Source organism: Lucilia cuprina, chromosome 6, assembly GCF_022045245.1.
Source record: "Lucilia cuprina isolate Lc7/37 chromosome 6, ASM2204524v1, whole genome shotgun sequence".
Lineage (NCBI taxonomy): Eukaryota > Metazoa > Arthropoda > Insecta > Diptera > Calliphoridae > Lucilia > Lucilia cuprina.
Genome location: NC_060954.1, coordinates 61655660 through 61669846, shown reverse-complemented (window position 1 = coordinate 61669846; position 14187 = coordinate 61655660). Strand labels below are relative to the sequence as shown.

The window sequence follows — 14187 nt, the reverse complement described above, 5'->3', positions numbered from 1 at the left end:
TCAACCGTTGAAATAAAACTAAGTAATTGGTAAAATCTGCACGACACACTCAATCAAATTTTCTGTAACTAAAATTAAAAAAAAAAACTTTATTTAATCTACAAGCTTAAATAATAAATCCATCAATTTCGTTTTTATAAAGAAGAATGTATAATATAAATTGCATATATGAACATATTTATGTATAATAAACTTTTAAAATCTCTTGGCTAAAGTTCATTCAATTGCATGACTGCGGGTTTTTATTCAAACACCCTATATTTGGGGAGAAAAGTTGATAAATATGTTGCTTTTTCCATTTTCATATTATCTTATGATAAGACTTCAATACCAGGATAATTTATACTTCATATCAACATTTTAACACTTCACACCCACACATTTCAATATTCTCTTTTTTTGTAAACGACCTTTTAGCTTAAAAACAGAAATACTCAAACAAACACACACATACATACATACACATGTAAGAAAAAGAGATCCTGTAACAGATATTTTAATATTGAAATAAAAGAAAAAACCAAGTGATGTTACGGATCTACTAGATTGCAACCAGCATGTGTATGTATGTTGAAGTTGAAAGAATTCATAACAACTCTATTTTTCGTTATTGCAATAACAACATTAACATTTACTATTGGGTTTGTGAGTTTGAAAGCTCCCCTTCATACTGGTTATAGAGTATATGAAAATATGAATGAACACTGCTTGTTATATCCGGTTTTGGGTATTTTTATTTCATCTTTCTTTTCGTGTCCACATGGTTGGTTGATTTCGCTGCATGCGTTACAAAGTTATTATTGTTGTTGTTGCTGTTTGTGTTTGGTTATGATTGTATCTGTTACAAGTTGTAGTGCCAGGAGTATCTAGTTGTATGTTTTTTTTCAAGTATGAATGTATTTAAGTACGTAGGGGTTTAAGTGTATGCATGTGTAACAATTTCATTTTTGTGTATTTATGTGTGCATTTTGTGTTTCTCGGTTTTTTTTTTTTGCTTTTAATTTTTTATGTATTTTTCTAGACCCGCGGGAGTTTTAACACCATAAAATGCCAAAATGTTTTGTGGCTTTATCAGTTGCAGTGGCTAAAAGCACCATGATTTTTCTTTTCCTGCTTTTTGTCGTTTGTCTGTGTTTCTATTTTCTATTTCTTTTTTTTTACTCTCAGCCAAAGAGTTGTTCTAATTGTTGCTATTGCTTTAGTTTGTTTTCCCTATAGTTTTTTTAATATTTCTGCCACAGTTGCAACTTTTTAGTTGAATGTAGAATTTTAATATTTTAAATGTTTTTTTTTTTTTTATTTTGTTAGAACAAACAAAATATGCTAAAAAATGCTACATTTTAACCCTACTGTAGCGGAATGTTAACAAATATAAAGACTACTGAACTAAAACTGTTGATGTTGTAAATACGGTTTTTAATATCAAAAACTCTTATGCAGTAAATAAAATTTATAATTTAAAACTCTTTCCATTAAAATATTAACTATCATATTCATAATTATGTTTTTAAGCTTCTAAAGCTTTTATATAATGTTCACATATTTTCATAAAACTTCGAAGTTAAGAAAGTAATTAGCAAAATAAATTGTTTACATATAGTATGTTTTTTGTGTTGTAATAATAAAATAGCAAAAAACCTGTTCTAGCAAAACATCATTACAAATATTGTAAAAATATTTAGTCTGGCAAAAGTTCTATGAGATAATGGAAACTATAAATTGCAAGACTTGTTAAAATGCTTAACTTAAAAAATAACTAAAAACCATTTTATATTTGAATTCTATATTGTATTGCAAAATATGTTTTTTATCAGGCATGGAAAATTCAGTATTATAGTGCTTTATCCAGTACTTTTTGCTTTGATTGTCTATAGTATAGCCTAGTGTAGTGTATAGTCTAGTATATAGTCAAGTCCGTACTCTAGTCTTTAGTCTAGTCAATAGTCTAGTCCATAGGCTAGTGCATAGTCTAGTCCATAGTCTAGTCCATAGTCTAGTCAATAGTCTAGTCCATAGTCTAGTCCATTGTCTAGTCCATAGTCGAGTCTATAGTCTAGTCCATAGTCTAGTCCATAGTTTAGTCCATAGTCTACCATAGTCTAGTCTATAGTCTAGTCTATAGTCAAGTCTATAGTCTAGTCTATAGTCTAGTCTATAGTCTAGTCTATAGTCTAGACTATAGTCTAGTCTATAGTCTAGTCTATAGTCTAGTCTATAGTCTAGTCTATAGTCTAGTCTATAGTCTAGTCTATAGTCTAGTCTATAGTCTAGTCTATAGTCTAGTCTATAGTCTAGTCTATAGTCTAGTCGGGTCTGTAGTCCAGTCCAATCTATAGTATAGTCTATATATAATCTAGTATATTGCTTAGTCTACAATCTAGGCTTTAATCTAGTCTATAGATTGGTCTATAAATTAGACTATAGTGTAGTTTATAGTCTATAGTCTAGGAAATGCGGGCTGTGTATGGTAGGCATTGTAAAGTAAGTAGTTCTTTATGAAGAAATCATTATTGAGTTTTTGTTGGTGGTCGTACATTCAACATTTATATTTTTTCTTAAATTAAACATGTAAATGATAAAATCCTTTTATTAATTAATATTTAATACAATATTAAAATTTATATTCTTTTAAAATTGCATAAAAATATTAGCCTGCTCCGAGAAGTGCAGCAATAAATCTATTGTAATTAAGAATTTTTTTTAAGCAAGCGAGTCAAAATTCCTTTGCTTTTGTCAAACGTATACAAAGATTGAATTTTTAAAATTCTTTTAGATTGAATTTTTAAAATTCTTTGGATTTTCTAAATTTGTATTGCAGTTTGACGGAAATGGCTACTTTGAAATATCTAGCAGATCGTTAGAATTGATCTATAGTTTGTCCGTTCCCTCATTTAAATTAGTATCACCAATGTGTCTTTTTTTTTGAAAAATTATATATATGTATTGATTTCTTATCGAAATACAACAATTTGTTGCACCTGTCTAATGAATATTAATAAAGTAATCATCGTTTTGACCTATAAACTGTAAATGTATAATTTTAATTTGTAAATTTTTTCCTCTTTATTATTTTGCTGTCAATATTTTCTCATAAACAGAAAAAATACGTTTTATTTTCATACATGTATGAAGTATTTATGCCAAAAATATTTACATTATTAAATTTCATGACAATTCTGAAATCGGCAAAAAAAATAACTCTTTTATTAAGTTTCTTTTTTTTTTTTTTGTCGATATTTTTCAACAAATATTTCATTTATATACCTTTCGGAGAAGTACATGCATGTGTATTTTATACATGTAGGTAGACAAATTTTTGTGTGCATACTTTTAAGTAAATACATATATAAAGTATTAACTCACAGAAAAATATTATTGAAAAGATTTACAATTGCAATTTTGACAAGAAATACCAAAATATTATGCTCAAAGGAGATAATCAAACTAATTACAAAAAATAACTATAGTAATCATGTACATATGAATATGATTACAGTTAGCTATTATATGTTCACCAAAAACCATATTATTATTAAAAAAAATATTTTTAAACATTTCTTCTCTGAGTGTATTTATATTTGCTTTAAGTAAATAAAATTCCATTCCATTTTCGTCAGCACGTTTAAAAGCAAAGCATATAACAATAGACTTACTACTACATATTTATTTATGTGTAGGTATGTCTGTAGTTACAAAATAAACTACAATTCAGGTGCATGTTGAGCTGAACAGCTCAAACATCATAGAAAACAACACACAGTTAATTTCCCATTGTACACCATCGACACATTCCTTTGACTCTGCCACACGTCCGTCCTATTGTCTATTCTATACTGTTCAGATTATAGATAATTCGGATTTTATATCTCCTTTGGCAGTACTTTAGTTTTTTTTTGTTTTGCAATGAAAACATGGCAAATGTTTAAATATTTATATAAGTGGCTAAATTGAACAGTGTGTAACAAATGAAACATATACAAGTAACTTTTGATAGCAATTTCAAGTGGAAACGTAAAATGGATTTCAGTCACTTCATTATACAATATTTTAGCTAACTTTTCAATCGATCTACCTAAGGTTTTATGTATAAGCTGATATACATATATACATATCATGTACAATAGAAATCAAAACTGTATACTAGGTATATAGTATAGCAGTATTTATTTATGAATGAAAGTATTTGCAGTTAATTTGTTATAATGTACAAATTATGCAAATATTTATTTACTCATGGGCCAATTGTTTGCAAATATCCTCCAAGACATACAACGAACAAATTAAAGGCCCAACAAAGGAAAAAAAACATATTTAAAGAAAACTACAGGATACATTAAAACATGAATAAAATCAGCAATTAGTTTATTGCAGTTCTTGTTTATTGTTGTTGTTATTTTGATTATTTATGCCCAAAAATTTCCATGTAGTAGACCCTGCAACTAAATGCTGTTCCATTCCGTTTCTTTTTTTCTTTGCCACTAAAGATATGCAAATAGTTGTATAAGTAATAAATGCTGAAAGTATAGTAAACATTTGTTATGTGCAAATAACTATAAGCAGCCTTTTAAAATTATGATTGTAATAAATTCTCTTTCTAAAGTAGAAAGTAGTAAAAAATTATGCAGTAAATTGTGCAAGAAGAACAATTGTTTTCATATACCAAGAAAATTTATTGAGATTTTTTTACGGTTTTCACATTAATTTTTATATATGCATTGAGTGTTATAAAAAATTAATCACTTGTGGGAATATTTAAATGAAAGTAAAGAAAACATAACATATTATTTTTTCTATCATGTTGTCAAGACAAGTCTATTTTTTAACATATACATATATAGTCAAAGATGGGCTGATATAAGAGAATGATCTATTGGAATGACTACAGATTGATTTATGATCACAAACTGCATATATTACTCTATAGTTAAAGCTATTATAGATTTATAGTTAAGAATTCCAACAAATCTACAGTATGCAGTCTTGACTGATCTATAATCAAAACTATAGATTCTAGATTTAAAATCAAGACTTAATAATGATCTATAATCTATATTGATCTATAGTCAATGATGTAGTAGATAAACAATGAAGTCTATAATCTGAACCATAGTGAAGATCATCATCTATAATAAAGGCTTTAGTCTAATCTATAGTCAAGACTTTAGAGTGCTATAGGATCAAGACTACAAGCTGATCTATATACTATAAACTGATCTATGGTTGATACATTATCATTGCATGATCTATAGTCAATACTATTGATCTACAGTCAAGACTATGACTTATTTTTAAGACATACCATTTTTCTAGACACAATAGACTACTCAAAGGTAATAGGCTATTGATCGGCCTATTATCTTTGAGTTTGAATAGTACTATATAGTACTATAATTCAGTCTATAAACATATTATATTTTAGCCAAGACTTGTATTCAATGCTAGAGACTAATCTATAGTAGAGACATTAAAGGATATTTTTTTCCAAGGCCTAGTTATTAGACTCGTTAAAGAAAATTAGGTCTTGTTGTTGAAGAAATTTAAGCAAATTCCTAAGTTCATTTCAGAATTCTGAAAAAATTTTTCTTTTTTGTTATTATACACACCTGAATTTGATATTTTATCGTTTGTTCATAACAGCTCTTAAAGTGTTAAGTTTCTAATTTGTGGATATTTATATTAATGTGCAACTACATGCTGTTTAACTATAATTAAATATAAATTTAAAATACCTCCCCAGACTACCCACAAATTCGCCTACACAAACAGTAGCGGCATTAGCAACAGCAGCTCTAATAATAATTATTTTATACATTCATATGCATTAAGACGGTGCATTAGATGTGCCTCGGAAAACATAATTTTTTTTGGAAGAAATAACTAAAAGAGAAAAAATTTAGAGACGATCGTATAATAGATTCAGATAACGGATAGAAACTAAAAGTTATTAAATCTTAAACCTTAGAAATATTTTATTAAGTTTCCGAAAAAAAAGTTTCATCGCTCGGCCTTTTGATAATCATTAGATCAAAGATTTTAAAGTAGAATTTCATGCAACACTATAGGGGCACATCTATTGTTCTTTAAATTTGTTATTTTCATTTTATTTACTCCACAAAACTAAAGTATATTAAAAAGATGAAAAAAAAAACAAGTACAGAACAGAATCGTATTTTGCATCTGTGGGGAAATCATAAGAACCATTTGTGTCTAGTATTAAATTTCTCAACAACCCATACAATTTATGTTAATGTAGATGCTTTTATCCAGTCCAGTAGTTTTTAATAGGATTCAGTATTTCTCTTAAATTTCTATGTCTAATCTATCGTAATAACGATAAGGGAAGAAGTTTGTAAATTTTGTAAGGAAAATAAAGCCCTAACTTTATTATCACATTAACTCACCCAAAGTAGGTAATTACAGAGTTAATTGTTTATTTGCAATTGAGAAGTATATTGTTTCAGTCTCACCGAACTGCAGGATAGTTGTATATTTGTGTGTGTGTGTGTGTGAGTCTATTTAGTGATAGTGTTAATGCACTATCTGTTCTACTCTTAAAAACTAAAAACTACACAGTTATATAAATAGAACTAAAAATAAATAAGTATGTGTTGAAATATAAACTCGTAAGATGTTAATTTAATACATGTGTGTATATGAATAGATTTGATGTTTATTTCTAAGAAATAAAACAATATATGTGAGCATGTATACACTCACATTCATATGTATGTGCACACATACTTAGCAAATTTAATACAATTATTTACACATTTAAGACATCATTTTCTACTTTTATCTATTTTCTTTTTGCTCATAAGGAAAAATTAAACATCTCATTTAGACATGTACTCAAAAAGTAGTCTACACTTGAGAACAAAGAAATAGTTACTACTAAGCTTGTAAATCTTTATATATTGCACAAACTTATGAAATTCAATAGTTCTGCTACACTAGAGAAAAAAATATTTAAAAATTGAATTCGCTTTGGGTTAGTATTTAGACAAAGGATTTGTTTAAAATATAGATAACAATTAGGAATCTCCGTTCTAATTTTAACAACGCAACATTGTTATTGCAACAAAGCATTGTGTTATTTCGACAATACATTGCTAACGTTGTCACTTTGATAACAAATAGTTTTCATTTTGAAATTATGATAATAATGAAATTTCCAAAATTATATAACAAAAAATATTAAAAATATTTTTATGTACACATGTTTATGCGTATATTCATACATACATATTTGTATAAATAATCCTTCTTTTTAGCCAAAAACTGCAGTTTTCCACTAACTTGCTTAATTTATTATCATGGTAAACTAGTTGAGCTTTTACTATTAACAGGTTTACGTAATTATGAAGTTTAAACTCCCTTTAGGATATGTAAAGTGGTTGATGGTATACAATTGAATATAAATTAAATAATGCTTATGATTAAGAATTGACCTTTTAACGCTTTTTTTAAATAGTTTTGTCACACTGTTTGTAATTTCTACATCTGTCCTTATATTTGTTGAAATTTTTTTTCTGAAAACCTCTGATATCTTCGGAATCCAATCTTCAATAATTATATAAAATATGCTTTTTTATAGTTTTATACTTAATCTAATGGAAATTTTCGAAACAACCCATTAATATATTGTTTACGCGAAAACCACAACAATATGCTTATTGATACTTTAATGGTGTTGTGGTATTCAGTTTTTTCTATACAAAAAAATAATCAATGAAAAGACCTATTATACAATGTTGTTGATACTTTTTTTTATAATCCACAAAATTTGTCAAGTGAAATCAGAAATGTAAATAATATGTGAATGAAATTTGGATTTTTTTTTTTAAAAAATTATTTTTTTTAAAGATTTACAAATGAAACTCTTCAGTTCAAAAGTTAAAAAGTATGTAAAATTTTTCAAAAATAATTTAAAAAAAAAAAATTAAATAATATTTTATAAAACACATAGTGAACAGTCGCCACAGTCGAATAAAGCGTTTATATGCATATTATTTAAAGCTCTCTTTGTTATACTTTTGCTGCTCTTTTTTATCATAATGTTTTTATTATTTGTATTTTAAATATGTTTAAATAACATTTATATTGATATTTTTAATGGAGTGAAGTCTAAATATTTTTTTAATATAAATTAATAAAGTTGACTATTGACTATTTAATATACAATTTATTGAAAAGTATTTTTGCAATTATTATTATTTTTTTCGAAGTACTTTTAAGAATGTCAAGCTATATTTAGCATGAATTTTTTAATTGAAAAACAAAATATATAACAATGAAAATTTTAATAATTATTTTTAAATACTTAAAACAACATACATATACATATATGTATATAAATTTATTTAAATTAATATAATTTTAATTTTTGGTATGATCGGGCCTCATTTGACCCTAGCCCCCATACAAACTACTTTTTACAAAATGACTTGAAAAGAAACCTTGAAATAGACTTCAATTCCTCTAGCAAAATTTATAAGAAAAGGCCCTTATTAACCCCTACTCATGTCTGACGCGAACTTGTGTCCAGATATAAATTCTTATAACAATTCTTAATTATACCCTACACCACTTTAGTGGGGAGACAGTCGTCACTTCTGTGTCCTCTTTGTAAGCGGGAGCGGAGACAGTCGTCTCTTTACTGTCCTCAAGTAACCTAGAGATTATACTCTTAAAAGATATTTTTTTGTTGTACTTCCGAAAGTAGTTATTTTACCCATCTTTTGGAGAAATGATTGTTGTTTTCTACTAAAATGCCACCATCTGGTTGACTCAATTTTAATTCTCGTCACATTGATGTCCCATAGTATTCTAGAGTGTAGACTCTTGAAAATTTTAATCTTTATTATACCCTTCACCTTCGTGAGAAGGGTATATATAAGTTTGTCATTCCGTTTGTAATTTCTATAATATAATTTTCCGACCCTATAAAGTATATATATTCTGGATCCTTATAGGTAGCGGAGATGATTAAGCCATGTCCGTCTGTCTGTCTGTCTGCTGTCCGTCTGTCTGTCTGTATGTTTGTTGAAATCAGTTTTTAGAAAGACACCAGATATCTGCGAGATCCGAATCTTCCATAATTCTATCAGACATACGACCGGCAAGAACGCTATTTAAAATCAGCAAAATCGGTCCATAAATAACGGAGATATGAGCAAAAAACCGAGACAACCTCTGAAAATTTCATATAAAATTTAGATTTTTTATTCATGCTCAGACAGAAACTGCAAAAAACAAAAACAAAATACATAACAATACGGTAAATATTGTTATTGTAATTTGTTTATAAAAGCAAAGCAGAGCAAGAGCAGCAGAGCAAGAGTAGCAGAGCGAGAGCAGCACTAATGTTTTGTTATTGGCTAGAAATATGAAATTAAGTATGTAGAGCCTGGATTAAGTGAGAACCTATAAAAGGGGACTTTCTGGTACTTTTTCGTTCTTCAAAAGGTATTTTTTGAAATTTCTATAATATTGAACCTAGAAACATGAAATTAAGTATACATGGCCCGGATTAAGTGAGGACCCAAACAAGGGGAGTTTTTGGTACTTTTTCGTTTTTCAAAAGGTACTTTTTGCAATTTCTACAATATTGAACCTAGAAACATGTAATTAAGTATGTATGGCCCGGATTAAGTGAGGACCCATAAAAGGGGACTTTTTCGTTGTTCAAAAGGTACTTTTTGCAATTTCTACATTATTGAACCTAGAAACATTTAATTAAGTAGTGTATGGCCCGGATTAAGTGAGGACCCATAAAAGGGACTTTTTGGTACTTTTTCGTTCTTCAAAGGTACTTTTTGCAATTTCTACAATATTGAACCTAGAAACATGTAATTAAGTATGTATGGCCCGGATAAAGTGAGGACCCATAAAAGGGGACTTTTTGGTACTTTTTCGTTTTTCAAAAGGCAATTTCTACAATATTGAACCTAGAAACATGTAATTAAGTATGTATGGCCCGGATTAAGTGAGGACCCATAAAAGGGGACTTTTTGGTATTTTTTCGTTGTTCAAAAGGTACTTTTTGCAATTTCTACAATATTGAACCTAGAAACATGTAATTAAGTATGTATGGCCCGGATTAAGTGAGGACCCATAAAAGGGGACTTTTTGGTATTTTTTCGTTGTTCAAAAGGTATTTTTTGCAATTTCTACAATATTGAACCTAGAAACATGTAATTAAGTATGTATGGCCCGGATTAAGTGAGGACCCATAAAAGGGGACTTTTTGGTACTTTTTCGTTTTTCAAAAGGTACTTTTTGCAATTTCTACGATATTAAACCTAGAAACATGTAATTATGTATGTATGGCCCGGATTAAGTAAGGACCCATAAAAGGGGACTTTTTGGTACTTTTTCGTTTTTCAAAAGGTACTTTTTGCAATTTCTACGATATTAAACCTAGAAACATGTAATTAAGTATGTATGGCCAGGATTAAGTGAGGACCCATGAAAGGGTACTTTTTGGTACTTTTTCATTCTTCAAAAGGTACTTTTTGAAATTTCTATAATATTGAACCTAGAAACATGTTATTAAGTTCGTATATCCCGGATTAAGTGAGAACCAGTAAAAGGGGACTTCTTGGTACTTTTTCGTTTCTCAAAAGGTACTTTTTACAATTTCTACAATATTGAACCTAGGAACATGTAATTAAGTTTGTATGGCCCGGATTAACTGAGGACCCATAGATGGGGACTTTTTGGTACTTTTTCGTTCTTCAAAAGGTACAAAAGGCTTTAAACACATCATGGTGAAGGGTATATAAGATTCGGCACAGCCGAATATAGAACTCTTACTTGCTTTTATTAATATCCTACCACCTATTGGCTACAATTCGTATGTTTTGGTCCATTCATCAAGAATAAAAGTAAATCGTCATTATCCTATAACACGTCCATGTCCTAAATTTATAGCAAGAAAAGTATCGCCAGTTAAATAGCTAGTAATGTGACTGATTGCCTTCCTCGTAGGACAAGCCCATGTTAAAATGTTAGTATTATAAGAAAATTACTCTTTTAAGTCAAAGATTTAACAAAATAAACAATTATTACAAAGCTTAATATAAACTCTAAACAAGAATAATTTTACTTTGTGTTAATCTCCCCACATTACTTTCAACAAAGTAAACAACACCCATTGCAATGAACTATTTCAAAATCAACAGTAGAATTGCAACAAACTAAAGGAACAGAGAGATGAGATCTGAAATCAAATACGCATTTGAGTGGTTTTTTTTTTTTTTTTTTTTGATCACTCAACTTCTACACTTCACTTAATAATGAAAGTAATTTTAAGAGTAATATAAAAAGCAAACTTAACATTGGGTGTAGTTGTTATTTAGAAATCTTTTCTTTAGATTAATACAATATTACGTTTCTTTTTCTTTTTTGTTAGCAATTTCGTTGATTTGATTTCTATTGAAGCTGCAGTATTGTCATACGATATTTTTATATTGAAGTCGGATAGAGACAGTATTAACAGCAGCTGCTCTAAAGATAGAAGTTATAAACAATATTAATTTGGTACTTTCAATATTCAATGAAATCCTTTATTCTTTTATACTTGTAACTAGTGTTTGCTGTTAAAGGAGAAAGAAAAAAATCTGTTGCAGCAGCAACTGCTGTTGCTGGCTGTAGTAAATGTTTGAATTAAATTGCATCTTAAAAGAAATTACGAAAAAATCATACACAACAACAATGTGCAATGTGTATATTTCTTTATAGTTGTCTGTTTTTCTACTTCAATTTCTTAAAAAGCTCTTCGCAACAATAGCAACAATAACTACTACAACGAATACCATATATGTATGTATGTAGGAGTGTGTTATGTAAAAAAAAGAGCTACAAAAGGCGTGTTATCTTTTATAATACACTTTATGCATGTATACATATGCGCTACAGTATCCTTTTTCTATTCTATTCTTTTATTTTAACAATTACAACTACAATAATAATGCAAAAATGAAGCAAAATTATATAGAAAATTCTCATACAATAAAACAATTTCTTTTGTTTCGATATATGGTAGATATTAAACAAAAATCTACAGCAAAAATAACAAAGAATAGAAAGAAATACCCTAAAAATATGCAACAAATTTAATGTTTTTTATGTCGTTATTGTTGCTGTGTTGTTTATTGTTGTTTTTATTGTTGCTGCCTTGTAGATAAATATCGACTCTTAAAAGAATTATGTTTAAATATACATTTATGTATAAGGGTATATTGTTGCAATTTTATTTGCACAAATAGATTTTGTAAAATTTTGTATGCAGGATATTTGATTTTTTTCTTTCTTTCTTTTAAAGAGAATTTTGTATATTAAATAAAAAAAGGAAATAAATTGTTTGAATTTTTTTGACGGGATAATGCAAAATTTATAATAATTTTGTTTTATGATTTTATGCAAAACATAGTTTTAAATTAACTAACAAAATTTATTGAATTAAAGCGATTTTCTTAAAATATTCTTAATAAAAGGCGTATATTTCAAGGAATTAAAGTTTCTTGATAATGGTTCTAAAAAAAAATTAAATGAAAAATTATGAGAGATTCTAAAAGAACTGAAGTTACTGATGTATACGTATCATGTAGTTTTTTCTAAGTAAAAAGAACATACAGATAGACAGATCGAAGTATATAGCTTAATAGACTCAACTATCTATAACGTTTTCAGATTGATTTCAATAAATTAATGGTCATAAAGATCATACGAACATGTAAGTATTATCGGTAAAATAAAAAACCCTACCGGATAATATTGATTATTGTGTTCCCAAGCCCATGTCTTTTTTTAGTTTCGCCATCTCGAAAAATACGAGACTGATGGAAGATCACTCTTTACGAGGTCTATCAGTGTACACAGATGGTTCTAAACGAGCAGAACGAGTAAAGAAAGTCATTTTCATTCCAGAACTTGGAATGTAGTCCAATATAGGGCATAATATTAGCTATAAAAAGTGCAGCGATCTCGCTTTGGTATCATGGGATATCAAACAAAGCTATTCTAGTTTTAAGCGATAGTCAATTTGAAACAAAGTCCCTGAAACTCCTTAAATAGGATGGCGAGATATTCACACATCGTACAGACAACAGTAGAGCACTCAAAAGCAGGTTTAGTATTGCCCGACGAGTACATAGAACATCACTGTAATACTTCGATAGGAGTATAGAATAAACTCATAGATAATATGTTCTATAAAAAGATCGGAATAATATATTATAGAAATTACAAACGAAATGACAAACTTATATGTATTATACTCACAATAGTAAAGGGTATCAAAAGAAAAATTCACTGTATCGTGTTTTAAATGGATAAATAAATGCTCAACATTTAACTGACTGGGATTAAACGATAAACATAATACAAATGTTATTTTTTCCGCCTTGTGTCTTGTGTAATTGTATGGCAGCATGTTGAAAAAAAAACAATACAAATAAAACAAACACAAAAATTACACAGCCATAGACTGAATGTTTTTCTATAATTTATTGTTCTTTGAGTTAATTATCATGTTGTTGTTCTATTCAGTTCAATGTTTATGTTACAATTTTATCCCGACATTAATCTATCTTATTAACGTTGTATTAATCACTTTTGTTGTTGCTATGTACAATGTTAAGCAGTACAAAACTAAACTATAGGTTTTTGCTAAATACTATTTATATTGTAAAAGTGGGAAAGAAATAATGTCCAAAACGTTTACAACTAATAGTAAAAATAGTAAACAAGTTTATTATTATTTTGTATTCATCATCATCATCATCAGCAGCAGCAATAGCAAACGTTTATCACTTTTGTGTCATGTCATGTATAAATGGACAAATCCAATTATACAACATTTAAAACGATAATGTCACAAAAATATATAGACAGACAAAAAAATACACCCATCAAACCACCCACACATTTATAAAGCTACTTTTTTGCATCAATAAGGATGAGCTATAAAAAGTATATGGCAATATACATATAAAACCATTATTAGCCAGTTACACACACATATATATATATGGGATATTTCCTATATACTGAACATTTTGAAACAATATCTTTTTGTTCTTCATTTGTATCTTTTTCGATATGAAATACTCTTTATAAAATGTCAGTTTAATTCATTTTAGTTTTTTTTTTTTTTTTTTTTTTTTTTTTTTGTAAAGCTTAACC

The 14187-nt window shown here is 28.1% G+C and overlaps 1 protein-coding gene across 5 annotated transcripts in view; it reads right to left on the bottom strand.

Moving 5' to 3' along the window:
- Positions 1–14187, bottom strand: part of LOC111680041 — a 146934-nt gene that overhangs the window by 92121 nt on the left and 40626 nt on the right. The gene's annotated exons all lie outside the window — the stretch shown is intronic.